Source organism: Dioscorea cayenensis, chromosome 11 (genome assembly GCF_009730915.1).
Source record: "Dioscorea cayenensis subsp. rotundata cultivar TDr96_F1 chromosome 11, TDr96_F1_v2_PseudoChromosome.rev07_lg8_w22 25.fasta, whole genome shotgun sequence".
Classification (NCBI taxonomy): domain Eukaryota; kingdom Viridiplantae; phylum Streptophyta; class Magnoliopsida; order Dioscoreales; family Dioscoreaceae; genus Dioscorea; species Dioscorea cayenensis.
Genome location: NC_052481.1, coordinates 13295368 through 13310080, shown reverse-complemented (window position 1 = coordinate 13310080; position 14713 = coordinate 13295368).

The following is a 14713-nucleotide window of genomic DNA, read 5'->3' as shown; positions in this document are numbered from 1 at the left end:
GTGTTTTACTTGATTTTGTTGCTTGTTGTGGTATGATGGCAAACTAGACCCCCAAGGCCACCGGATGTCGGTGAACCTTGGAGGGTTTATCATGTATTTTTGATGATTGTTTGTTAATTCCATGCTTGGGTTATTTTGAGATTTAATCCATTATTTTCATGCTAAGAGCTACATGAAGGATAAATCCGTGGTTCTTTTATGAGTTATACATGTAGATGTGACCTACTTGCATGTATTAGATCATGAATGGATTAGAAGGGGATACTTGTATCAACACGCCGAGAAATTGGGTGTTGGTAGCCCTCCGTGTTTTAGGGGTAAACTTAGGATGAGTTTGTCTCTATTTTGAGATTTCCTTGTTCTTAATGCAATCTTAGGAATGTGGATTTGGAAGAAATTCCTATCAACATTCGTATGGGATTAGGGTTCAAGACACCGAGAAATTGGGGTTGTTCTAATCTAGAAATCTCTCGGTCCAAATTACCCTTACATCTTTTGTTCATCTTTTGTTCATCTCTTGTTCATCTCTGGGAGAAGGAACACAGCTTCCAATTATCATCTCTTCAAACCTAACAGTTGAGCAAAAGAAGGGATTGGTAGATATGCTAAAAAAGCACAAGAAAGCAATTGCTTGGAAGATAGCAGACATAAAAGAGATTAATCCATCCGTTTATACTCACAAAATTCTAATTATGAATGAGCATAGACCTAAAGCCTTTCCGCAAAGAAGACTCAATCCGAATATGAAGGAAGTGGTGAGGGCTGAAATCATCAAACTTCTCGATGCAGGCATTATCTATCCGATATCAGACAGTGAATGGGTAAGCCCTGTACAAGTAGTTCCAAAGAAGGGGGGCATGACTGTGATCACCAATGAAAAAACTGAGTTAATCCCAACTCGAACAACTACCGGGTGGAGGGTATGCATTGATTATAGAAAATTGAGTGGTGCCACTCGAAAGGATCATTTTCCGCTACCATTCATTGCTCAGATGCTTGAGCGACTAGCAAGACATGCCTACTATTGTTTTTTTAGATGGGTTCTCCGGTTATTTCCAAATTCCCATTGCCCCAAAAGATCAGGAGAAGACCACGTTCACTTGTCCGTATGGCACATTTGTGTATCGCCGTATGCCTTTCGGGTTATGCAACGCCCCAGCTACCTTTCAGAGATGCATGATGGCAATTTTTGAGGACATGGTAGTAGATTTTATGGAAGTGTTTATGGATGACTTATCTGTCTTTGGTGACTCATTCGAAGTATGCCTCAAGAATCTAGAACGGGTCCTCATCCAATGTGAAGAGACTAACCTTGTGCTAAGTTGGGAGAAATGCCATTTCATGGTCCAAGAGGGAATAGTCTTGGGTCACAAAATCTCAAAAGAGGGAATTGAGGTGGACAAGGCAAAGATCTCCACCATAGAAAAATTACCACATCCAAATTCAGTAAAGGTCATTAGAATTTTTTTGGGACATGCGGGGTTTTATAGAAGGTTTATCAAAGATTTTTCTAAAATAGCTAGCCCCTGACAAGGTTGTTGGAAAAGGATGTCCCATTCGAGTTTGATAAGGATTGCATGGATGCCTTTATTACACTCAAGGAGAAACTAACTCAAGAACCTATCATGGTAGCTCCAGACTAGGACTCCCCATTCGAATTGATGTGTGATGCAAGTGATTTTGCAGTGGGAGTAGTGCTTGGTCAGCGGAGAGACAAACATTTCCATCCTATATATTACGCAAGCAAGACTCTAACGGGGACCCAAGAGAATTACACTACAACCGAAAAAGAACTACTTGCCGTGGTATTTGCCTTTGATAAATTCCAGTCATATTTGGTTCTTTCCAAAGTGGTGGTGTATACGGATCATTCAGCTTTGCGGTACTTAGCAAATCAGATGCCAAACCACGATTGATTAGGTGGGTCTTATTGCTTCAAGAGTTTAATCTTGAGATCAAGGACAAGCGAGGAGCAGAGAATCTTGCAGTAGATCATTTGTCCCGTTTAGAGAACCCTGGTACTGAAGTTCTGAGAGAGAAGGACATTAATGACTCATTCCCTAAAGAACACTTGTATAACATCCAGGTAGTAGAAGAAAAGGAGCCACCATGGTTAGCCGATTATGCCAACTATTTGGTTGGACGGGTTATCCCAAATGGTTTACATATCAACAAAGGAAGAAATTTTTTTTAGACCTTAAGCACTACATATGGGAGGATTCATACTTATTCTGAGTTTGTTCTGATCAGGTTGCTCGAAGATGTGTTTCTAGGGCAGAGGGTCTAAGTATTTTGGAGCACTGCCACTCAGGACCCACTAGAGGCCATTATGATACAAATAGAACAATAAAGTAGATTCTTGATGCAGGTTTCTATTGGCCATCATTATTTCAAGACACCCAGAAATTCATTCGAGCTTGTGATAGATGTCAGCGGGTAGGCAATATTTCTGGCCGGGATGAGATGCCCCAGAACTAGAACCAAGCTTGCGAAGTTTTTGATGTTTGGAGGATTGATTTTATGGAATCCTTCCCAAGCTCCCGTGGATACAAGTTCATACTCGTGGCAGTCGACTATGTATCTAAATGGGTGGAGGCTCAGGCCTTACAAACAAATGATGCGAGAGCACTGGTAAAATTCTTAAAGAAATTGTTTTCCAGAATTGGCGCGCCACGTGCAATCATTAGTGACAGAGGCACTCATTTCTGTAATGCCCAGTTTGGAAAAATTCTGAAGCGCTATGGCGTGTCACACAAAATGGCAACACCGTACCATCCACAAACTAGCGGGCAAGTGGAAGTGTCCAACAGGGACTTAAAGCTAATTTTGGAGAAAACAGTGTCTCAAAGCAGAAAAGATTGGGCAGAACATCTAGATGACGCCCTATGGGTGTACATAACTGCCTACAAGACTCCTATTGGAATTACCTCGTATAGGCTAGTCTATGGAAAAGCTTGCCACTTACCTGTTGGACTCGAGCATAAAGCTTATTAGGCTATTAAGTTTCTAAATCTCGATTCTACTCTTGTAGGTAACAAGTGAAAGCTCCAAATGAATGAACTTGATGAGTGGCGCTCCTCAGCATATGAGAACTCGAAGCTTTACTAAGAAAAAGTTAGGGAGTACCACGACAGGCATATCAAGCACCCTAAATAATTTCATGAGGGAGATCAAGTGATGGTGTTCAACTCCAGGTTGAAATTATTTCCAGGGAAGCTCAGATCATGTTGGTCAGGTCCATATATGGTTACTCAAGTCTTCCCACATGGAGCAGTTGAGGTAACCCACCCGGAAAATGACACTTTTAAGGTAAATGGGCAATGATTGAAATTATAATTCAATAATAACATTCCAAAGGCAACCAGGGGGTGCTTCAAACTCTTTGAACCCCGGTGAGGTAAGTGATGAGGTGCATCAGGCTTGTGACGCTAAACAAGCACTTCTTGGGAGGCAACCCAAGCATTCAGAGGTGTTTTCTAGCCACTTTCATATTCTAGGTCTTAGTTCATTTCTGTTTTCGTATTTCTTAAGCTTGTTTGTTTTTGAATAAGTTCTTGCTCACACACTTTGCACATTGCTCTCATCGATTTTATTGTGGATTAATCATGCAACTTCTTGAGATACTCATGTTTTGGTGTTATTTCTTGCGCTAGATCGTGGTTTTATTCGTTTCATCCATTTTTGGAGAAGTTTCAAAGCTTGCCATATCATTATTTCATCATTTGGAGCAGGATTTTGGGGTTTAGAGAGCATAATTTAGTCATACGGCCATCCACAACCCGTATGGAGGCCGTCTGTGCCATTTGCGGCACCAAACAGAGGCTCGGGTGAGCCTCATGTGGCCCCCATACGGGGCCGCATGGGGGTCGTCTAACCCCTCATCCAAAACACCGAGAGAAACCTCTCGGGCCATGCGGCTCCCATACGGGCCGCATGGGGGCTACATGGCCCGGTTCTTGCCCATTTAACCATCTCTCTTCTTCCTCTTCCATTCTCTTCTTTTCTCTCTTTTTCTACAGAATTTTTCTCCTCTTTCTCACACATTTCTTGGCCAAATCTTCCCATTTTTTCTCCTATAACTTCTTCTCATCCATTGGAGAAATTGATCTAGTGGTTTTCCTCGAGTTTAACGTAAGTTTTATCAAGATTTTGTCGGTATGCTCTTTGATGCCCTAGTTTTTTCTTTTTCATTATTTTTTGCATTCTTGGAGTTTTTGTGTGGAATTCTTCAAGCATTTTGCTTGATTTGGATGATGTGAATATCATGGATGGGTTTTTATTTGAATTAATGTAAAAAAATTTTGGATTCTATGATCTTGGGGAAACTCTTGCCGCATGAATAGTGACCATACGGCCCCCATACGGCTGTATGGCCACTAAACCTTGAATTTTCACTGTTTTCCCATCTCTTGCATCATGATTTGATTTTTTTGAATCCCTATAGGCTTGATCAAGGTTTATCTTTGTTGTAGGGATGCCTAATACTAAAAGGCTCACCTCCAAACACCTAAGAAACACTACACCGTCACCTACACTCGAGGAACCTGTCTTCAAGTTGGCACATCATCAAGAAAAATAAGATATTTTGAAGACAAAACCATTTGGAATGGTGCGCTCTATTGATTGGGGTCTTGTGGAAAGTTTTGGGATGTAAAACCAAGTCAAAGGATGGTTATCGCATAATTATTGGGAAAACTTTAGTGCAATCGATGGACCATCCTTTTGCCATCTAACTTTGGAGGTTTTGAGCACTTTTGAGACCAACTACACCAGCCTGTGATGAGTAGCAGTCGTCCTGAGCATGGACACTTGTTATTTTCTTTAGTTTGTTTTATTTTGGGTGCTTGTTATTTTGATGAGTTGGCACGGTTCTTGCCCTCCCAACTCGTGGTGTAGAACTTTCTCCCTGTTTCATCCATGTTGACTACTCCCTAGGTTCTTCCTTGTGTTTGTATTTTTAAATGTTTGTAGAATAACGATGTCCCCTTTTTGCCTCACGGGGCACTAAGGGAATTTGGTGAGCTTTCCTAGTTTGGAATGGAGATCGGACCCGACATGTATTGCTCACCACACCTTTTGTTGGGCGACACCTCTCCATGAGCACAAGAGTAACCGGGGAAGTTCATTTTCACCCTCCTCTATTATTTTCATTGCTTATCCTACCATGCTTTTCATAATTAGTGTACATTGAGGGCAATGTACAACACTAAGTGTGGGGATGGGTGTATTTCATGTCTTAGGACCATTGTTTACATGCTAGTGTTACCTATGATGGCTTTATTCATTCTTGTAAGATTTTTTTAGCTTGGATTAATGATTGGTGTGAGTTACTTGTTTTATGCTTTATTGAATCCTGTTTCACACCTAGTATTGCCTTATGCACTGAATTTTCTGTTGATGCCCTAGGAATAGCCAATGTGACTACTCTAACTTTCTTGTATGCTTAACACACTACTTTGAGTACTTGGCCTTAGAACACTAAGTTCTATCCTTCAATGTATTCTTAAGAACTTCTAAGTCTTGTTGAGCTAATCCTAGTTTTGTGGCATGTAGAGTACTCTGAAGATGTGATCTAGGGTGAGTGTGTGAAAAAAAAAAAGAGTCTATGCCAGCATTCCTCTGCTACTGAAGCATGAATGCGTCTATGTAGACTGTAATCAAGTAGTTTGGTACTCTTGTTCCTAACCAACATGTGCACCTTTCAGAAAGATTTCAAAAATGATTTTGGTGCAGTCTACGTTAGTCGGACTCTAAAAAAAAAATGGATGAATGATGAAATGAAAATAAAAATCCTAGTGATCTTTTTGAGTACCTACCAGAGGTTTTGAGAAGAAAGAGGATTCGGTTTCAAGCTAATGAATTAGAATGATCTTACTTGGCCATTGAAGTAGCACTTAGTAGTTTAAGACTTAGTATTCTTTGTATGTGGAGTGATTAGCATCTAAAGTTGTACTGATTGAAGTCCTTAGGCTAGACCAGATTAGGGCAAATGAGATAAAAGATTCACTTACACAGCACAGACATGTTAGGGGTGAGACAAGGTATTTTTATTATGCTTATTGACTGTAACTCAACATCTATTTGTCATTATCCATTATTTTTGGATTCTTATACTTGCTTGAGGTAATGCATTTAGCCACTTATCAGTCTCTTTGTTTTTCATGAGTTGTTTGCTTGGGGACAAGCAACGCTTAAGTGTGGGGATATTTGATAAGTGTCTAAATGTAGCTATTTGCTTATATGTATTTTATACACTTTGCATGCATTTTATTGAGGATTGATACCCGTTTTGTGCTTAATCATATAATATTTGCTTTGTAGGGTACGGGAAAGCTATAGAGAACAGAGGATATCATTAGGGTGAAAAGAAGAAGAATACAGCCCTAAAATTACTGTAGCCGACCGGATGCAGCGATGGTACTGTAGCAAACACTGTAGCAGCAAGATTGTTTGAAGCAGCCTGTCCAGAACTTCATGCGGCCCCCATAAAGCCCGTATGCAGGCCGTATGCACCCCCGCATGAAGCGAAAATCTAGGTTTTGAGTGGCATATGGCCCCCATACGGCCCGTATGCTGTGAAGGGTATAAATCCAGATTTCTAGGGCAGAATGAAGGACTTTTTGGACAGATTTGGAGAGGGCTTCTTGGAGACTTCTTGGTAGACCTTGGGAGACCTTGGGAAGAAGAAGAAGGGCAAGGAAACGAGGAGATCATCCAAGTGCAAGTTCAAGGGCTCTCAAGGCAAGAAGACGTCATCATTCAAAGGGGAAATCGACAACTATTTAAAGGAAGGAGACCCGCGGCTAGAGGAAGCGTCATTCGGCATTCTTTTGGTGGGGAAAGTGTCATTCGGTACATTTTCTACCTCTTCCTTCACCATTTCATCTAGGGAGTGTCATTTATGAGTTTGCTTTGTGTTTTACTTGATTTTGTTGCTTGTTGTGGTATGATGACACACTAGACCCCCAAGGCCACCGGATGTCGGTGAACCTTGGGGGGTTTTATCATGTATTTTGGATTATTGTTTGTTAATTCCATGCTTGGGTTATTTTGAGATTTAATCCATTGTTTTCATGCTAAGAGCTACACGAAGGAGAAATCCGTGGTTCTTTTATGAGTTATACATGTAGATGTGACCTACTCGCATGTATTAGATTGTGAATGGATTAGAAGGGGATACTTGTATCAACACACCGAGAAATTGGGTGTTGGTAGCCCTCCGTGTTTTAGGGGTAAACTTAGGATGAGTTTGTCTCTATTTTGAGATTTCCTTGTTCTTAATGCAATCGTAGGAATGTGGATTTGGAAAAAATTCCTATCAACATTCATATGGGATTAGGGTTCAACACACCGAGAAATTGGGGTTGTTCTAATCTAGATATCTCTCGGTCCAAATTACCCTTGCATCTTTTGTTCATCATCCGTGTATCATGATAACCCCTCAAGGGGATCCGCATCCGTAGGCCTTTGCATTTCATTGTTATTCTTGCTTGCTCATTGCTTGTTCTCTCTAATTTGTTATTAAAGTTGTATTTAGTTTTAATTGCATCTAGTAGAGTAAATCCCATCACTTAAGATGTTAGGCTAGATAATAAGCCGAGAAGGAGTAATAGGAGATCCTTAGCCCGTGGAATATAATTCTCTTGTCTTTACAAGAGGTATTACTTGGCGATACCGTACACTTGCGGGGAAGCAATCAAGTTTTTGGCGCCGTTGCTTTGGAACTTTAAGGAATTCTAGGAAACTTTTAGATTATTACTCTAGCCATTTCATTTTTTACTCATTTTATCATTTCTTTTCTTTTCTTTTCTCTTGATCTTAACTTGCTACCATTCATTTACTTTTCTACTTATTTCTTTTGTAGTATATTAGCATTAATTTTATTCACTTTCTATTTCTTCTTGTACAGTTCATCTTGAGAGTGCAACATGGAAAATTTGAACTTTTTGTTAGAAAGCTCCATACATAGATTAGAAGGCTGGATTAATTGGCAAACTCAACATCATTTTTCACACCATCTAGACAATCATTTATACACGTTTCAGCTATCAGGGGATTCTAGCTTATCTAGTGAGTATGGCAGATGGCACACAATGTTTAAAACCTTTCTGGAGAATGGAACATCCTCAGTGATTGGAGGAAGTAAGATACTAATTGATCAGTTTGCTTTGACTACTGAGTACCAATAGATAGCTACCATAAATCCCACCTTGGAAGACCATGCCGAGGAAGGCTAGGTGCTAGCAAAGATACGGGAGGCTAGTTTGGAGCATAAGCTTAAGCAACAAAATGGCCTGGGGATAGATGCTGAGTGTTATGAGCTGCATGTTGACAAGATCCCCATGCGTATATCTTGCAAGTGCATGGGTTTGTCGAAGTAATAATCCAGGGTGAGCGGGGTCGAATCCACAGGGAGTAGGGAGTAAAGACACTTAATTCGATTCTTAGCTATGTGGAGTATCAACAATGATAAGTATGGTAATGATTCAATTCTCAAAAATTAAAAGCAACAAGTAAGAGAGCAAAAGTAAGGAGGAGGCAAGGCAATCGATAAAGATGGGGTACTCGGATGATGCTTCACCTAGGATAGTCACTTCAAGTGCAAGAACTCTCTATTATGCTTCCTAATCAATGTAATGGTGAGTCGTGGAAATCCTTACATACATAGTCCCAAATCTAAGGTCAACTATGCCTAACTCTATACATGTCCCGGAGGAGGAATCGAACAATCTCAACACCTCGCACTCGCATAGAGTTGTAATGAGCTCTAGGGATTCCAAGTGATAAATCTCTTCCTAGATTTAGACCTAACCCTTTGGTCCAGGCGGAAGGTCCCTAGACACAATTAAGCCCTAGATACTAAGATCATCTCAACGCTTCACTCCATTGCAAGCGCAACTAGGCCCCATCGGAGGTTCATCCCTTAGACCATTCACTCTATTATGACCGCAAAGAAATCAAGGAACGGAGGTAGAATCTATCACGTCGGAGGGAAAAGGGGACACTCCTGTACCTCTCGACTCACACTCTCAACCCTCTCCAACCTAGCTTTGTCTAACGCTCATGGTGTGTCACTCACTCACAAGGTTACCAACAAGAACTCTCAACACTAGTGTCACTCTAGCGGAAATGTTCATACAATCAAGCATTCAAGGTTGGAACTCACAATAAACATCAATTTATTGAAAGCATAATAAAAAAGTTCAATGAAGCGAATACATCCTAGGGTTCACAATCACCCAAGTACCCACTAGGGGTTTACCTCTCCATGGAGCTAAGTACAATTAAAGAAATCGAATGTAAAAGCAATGAATCCATAAAGAAACCCCCTCGATGGTCATGTCGATGGTCTTGTGGAAAGTCATCTACTCGTCATCCAAGGATTCCTTCGTCCGGTATAGGATACGCCTCGATCAAAGCTCCCCTACCAACCTTCTTCCTAATGGAATCACGATGTCGGAGCCGTAGAACCTCTCCAAAACCTTGGCCAATACCCCTCGAAACTCTAGCCGAAGCCTTCTCGCAAGTTGGGGAAAAGATGGAGAAAAGAATACCAAAATCGGGGCTGAATCGGCTTTAAATAGGGCTGGAATCGGGCAACTCCACGGGCGTGGACGATACACGCGCCCGTGCGGAATTTCTATATGGGCGTGGATAATTTTCACACGCTCGTGTGGATTCTCTGTTTCTCTGGTTTCTCGGCCGCCTATGAACATGGCTGCTACAGTACTTGCTACATCGTTGCTACAGTGCTCTGCTGCGGTCTTCGACCTGAATAACTTCCTAATTCCATACTTTCATCGGGGTAACGCAAACGGGCACTCGTTCACGTCATGAATCACTTGCTTCTTCAATGATGTACACGTTGGTGGATCTCTTGTTCTTATATGCATAAATCAGAATGCTCGAGTATGACTGCCTTTGTGCCCCTCCAAATGGATGTGCTCACTCGAATGCGAGGAGGTTGGCACACACTCTAGCATCTCACACCTGTCCTATGTCTTCGCGTTTGAACTTTAGCAAGATCTCCTCCAAAATAAGTGCATTATGATCCACATTGGCCTATTTCCTTCATACTCGGCTTCACAGCCCTACCTGCGTAAAAGTAACATAAAAACACACATATTAATGTAAAAACCTGAGAAAAGTAATGCTCAACATAAGGAATGAACGCTTCGCATTCATATCGCACAAGCACTTATCAAACGATCAGGAGAAGACCACGTTCACTTGTCCGTATGGCACATTTGCGTATCGCCGTATGCCTTTCGGGTTATGCAATGCTCGGCTACCTTTCAGAGATGCATAACAACAATTTTTTAGGACATGGTAGAAGATTTTATGGAAGTGTTTATGGATAACTTCTCCGTCTTTGGTTACTCATTCGAAGTATGCCTCAAGAATCTAGAACGGGTCCTATTCTCCGGTTGATGCTATCGTCGTGCCTGCATCGAAGGATGATGCTGCTGGTGTTGAACACCGACAACCATCAATAACAGTACCGCATGATGATCCCAAAACATCTGTTGACGAGGGGCAAGGGAATGCCACCAAAAAAGCAACGAGAGATATGATCCTTGCTAACCAACAATATGAAGAAGTTCGGAAAGACTTTATTTTGAAGAAGAAAAAATACCTTGGACAATCGCGCCTCAACAAATTCGAGTAGGAGTTAATAAGGATCTTCCTTAACTGTTCTATGGACAAGTAAGTTTGAAGTTTTTATATTATTATTTAAATTTGTATATTAACATTTAATTTACATATGTACCGTTTAAATATTTTCAATATCATTTAAATATTTGCTATATCGTTTAAATATATACAATGTCATTTAATTATATCTGTTACCGTTTAAACACAGGACTGTCGTGTGGATGAATGACTCTCTCAGCACCACACGGGCCAGACTATTCACTCTGCTTGAGAGGAAGGAGATGGTCTCAGACGATGTGATGGAGGCTTTCGTATGCATAATACAAAAGTCATTGAGTAGAGTACTATATCCTTATAAGAAGTGCGCCTCCATCACACGACCACTAGCGCTGTTTATGTCAAAGCAGGAAGACACGACTGGCACAACTTTCGCTATGATCGGAGATACCACACGCAAGCTACATGATGTGGACATTGTTATCCTCCTAATAATCATGAATGGCCACTTCCATGTCATGGTCCTTGACAATAACAAACAAGAATACATGCATTATTCTTCATGCCAAAGTGAGGAGTACGATAAAGACGCGTTAGAAATGGTAAGTTCTTTGATAAATACAGTTTGACTAATAGTGTTTGGTAAATAATCGGTATTCTAATCTCAAATTGTATACCTCGACAGTGGAGACTATGTGTTTTCGAAGAACATGATAAATTTTTCAATATAAATTTACTAGTTATATACTTATGTATTGACTTTCTTTGTTTAACTTTCAATTTTATTGTTTAAATATCAGTATTTATGTTTAAAATAAAGTAGTCTCAGTTTAAACAAACAACGTAGTATAATATGTTCAATTTAGTAATCTCTGTTTAAACAAACAATATCTCCATTTAAATATATGTGTTACCTATTAAGAATATCTGTTTAAATATCAAAAGTTGGGATTCAATTAAGTTTGTTTCTTTTTAAAAATTTGTTTATTTACAATGCCTACTCGGCGACAGTTTCATTGCAAGATCTATGATTGTGACCGGAGTAGTGGCAGCGGCTGTAATGTAACTCGCAGACCTCAAACACTTGCGACCCGATCCTCTTTCGTCTAGGACGCCCAGGTTGCCTTCTCGTCACAGGCGATCGCAAACGCATTTCACGATTTTCGTCCGTAGGCTTGTCATCGTCGGGTATGGGGAATATAGCTTCCTTATATGCCAGTTTGTAATTATTAAAGGTGAAGTTGCCGCTAATAAATCGATGAACGTTGGTGTCTATCTGCATTATTGCAGCGCAAGCGTGTTTGCATGGGATACCATAAACTTGCCACATGCGACATGAGCAAGTTCTGATGGCAAGATCCACAGAGTTGCTGTACTGGTCAATCACTTCATAACGATCATCGACACAATGACCTACACGAAGGTTTCGGCTATTCTCAACAAGTATCTCTATCTTCGAATGTATGTCCGGGCATAAGTAGGTCTCCCATTTGTGCGCTTGCTCACGGCGGTTGCATAACATGCGCATCAACTTGAACCTGTACAATGAAGAACACAAACAATTAAACAAGGTTAAATAAAGACATTGATAGTTAAACAGAAACACATTTTTTTAAACAATAGGATAATAAGTTAAACGATCAGGCAGATAGTTAAACACAGAATATGATATTTGAACATTGCTGAAATGTTTTAAAGGATAAGGCCAATTCTTAATTATAAATAAAATCAACATTCGAATACCTTATGGAGTCGACCATTTTTGTCACCGGTAAATGCCGAGCTTCTATGATCCAAGCATTGAACGCCTCCGCGACATTTGAATAAATCTCACCCCAATGTTTACCTCTAAACAGATAATTCGACCAATGTGCCATATTTGATTTATTAATCAACCAGTTATGGGCTTCGGGTGATGTGGCTTGCAGTTCATTCACGGTATCATCAAATTCTTTAGCCGTGGATGCCCATGCAATACGAAAGTATATAGATCAGCAATCCTCTCTCAATGCCTTCCCAAGTCTGACGTTGGCATTCATAAAATTGGCCTCCAAGTGTCAAAGACAGTATGCATGTGGGGAAGAAGGGAAGACTCTCGTAATAGTGTTCACAAGGCCCATGGACCTGTCCGACACGAATGTAATTATCTCATGATAATCTCCTTCACTGTATAAACCATCACCTAACTTGGATATGAACCAAGTCCAATTGGCATCGGTCTCATTGTCGATAATACCAACGACGACATAGAAAAAACCATTGTTTTCATCTTTGCCTATGCCACCCAATAGAGTACCCCGATACTTTCCAAGGAGGTGGGTACCATCGAGAAACAGCAGCGGCTTGCAAGCCCTCTTGAATCCCACAATACACACTCTGAAAGAAAAGAATGCATGTTTAAAACGCTTATCGTCTCTTTCCACAATCGCAATGCTGTCGGGGTTTATCTCAACCACCTTATCCACGTACCAAAGCAACAAATCATAGCTGGAAATGTCATAGCCGTCCAGGACCACCCGGGCATGCTCTTTTCCCAACCAAGCCTGCTTGTATGGAATGTGGACACCATGTTCCCACAACATGGCCTTCTGAATGTCGATGGCTTTGTAGAAGGGCCGGTCCTTGAGCTTCTGAATCACTAGTGTGCTTACCCATTTTTTGGACGCTTTCGGATGTGAGGCAGATCCTATTCCACCACCGCAAGTGTGTGACGGGTTGATTCTCTTGATTCTGAAAGTATTTTTATTAAATTCTTTTGATGCATGAAGGCGCCATTGACAACCATCGGCAGCGCATTCCATAGTCACCCGGTGTTTTTCGTTCTTTATAAATTTGAAGTCAAAATTTTGTTAGATTGTAAAATTTCGAAGTGCATCCATGAAATGTTCAACGCCTTCAAAATGTTTTCCGATATCCAATGACAACACTTCAGAATGATCTGACGAGGAAGGAAGGCATCCCACATCGTCAGGATGGCCATGAGGTTGAACGGGAGCGCTAACAGAATCCGAATTTCTGCCAATACTTCAGTTTAAACGAAAAAGATCAATATTTTAAGCAAAGACATATAGTGTTTAAATGATAAATTAAAAATTTATACATTAACACAAATAGTTAAACAGAGACAGAATAAATTAAACAAAGAAGATAATGTTTAAATGTAAACGCAATATATTTAAACAGAGACTGGCATAATTTAATAGTAATGAACTTATACAACTAGATAAATATAAAAGAGAAGAATTTTACAATGAGAAAAACTCTTTTTTAGTAAGATTCAACAATGACACATCGTCTGTCTCGACAACAAGATTGACTACAGCGCATTTGAAGATAGAGTACATGTGACACATTAGCTGGAAGTCAGCCTCATTTTCTATTGAAGAAACCGTTTTATATCTATCGGGTGTGATAAACTTCACCATGACACGGAAAACATCGAGACCCATCGCTCACATATCTCAGCTAATACCGATTCCCAAGAAGTCAAATCCAACAAACCAAATGAGGAGAACAAGAAAAAGAAGAAGAAGATGTAAAGAGCCTTCTAAACTTTTTTTCATAAAAAGCAAGCATAAAGGCAAACAAAAAAAGTTCACAATTGTATGCATAAAGGTTAGACATGATGTGATTGGGCAGAATTTTCACTCCATCGCAAGGGCAAAAAAAAATCATAACATGAACCCACTTGAAGTGACCGACAAGGGGTAATCCCTAGAGACAATCATTACTGACGCCGGTCATACTTTTCTTTTCTCTTTCCGCCTCTTCAGGTTTTTTTTTCAGCTAGGCATCCTTGTCTCGATGTTTTTCTTCGCTTTCCACCTTTGTCTCGAAGAAGTATTCGACATTTCATCAGTTTGCAGTGTGAGGTATTGAGCCGAGATGGACGACGTTGAAGAAGTTGTGTTTATAGTTTTTTTTATAAACAATTATGATAGAAAAAAGAGATTTTCAAACTGATGGAATGATATGCATAGGACGATATGCATGGGCGCAACTGAAGCACAAGTGGCTGATGGATGATAGAAGCCATATTGTCATCGCTCGAAGGAAAGGA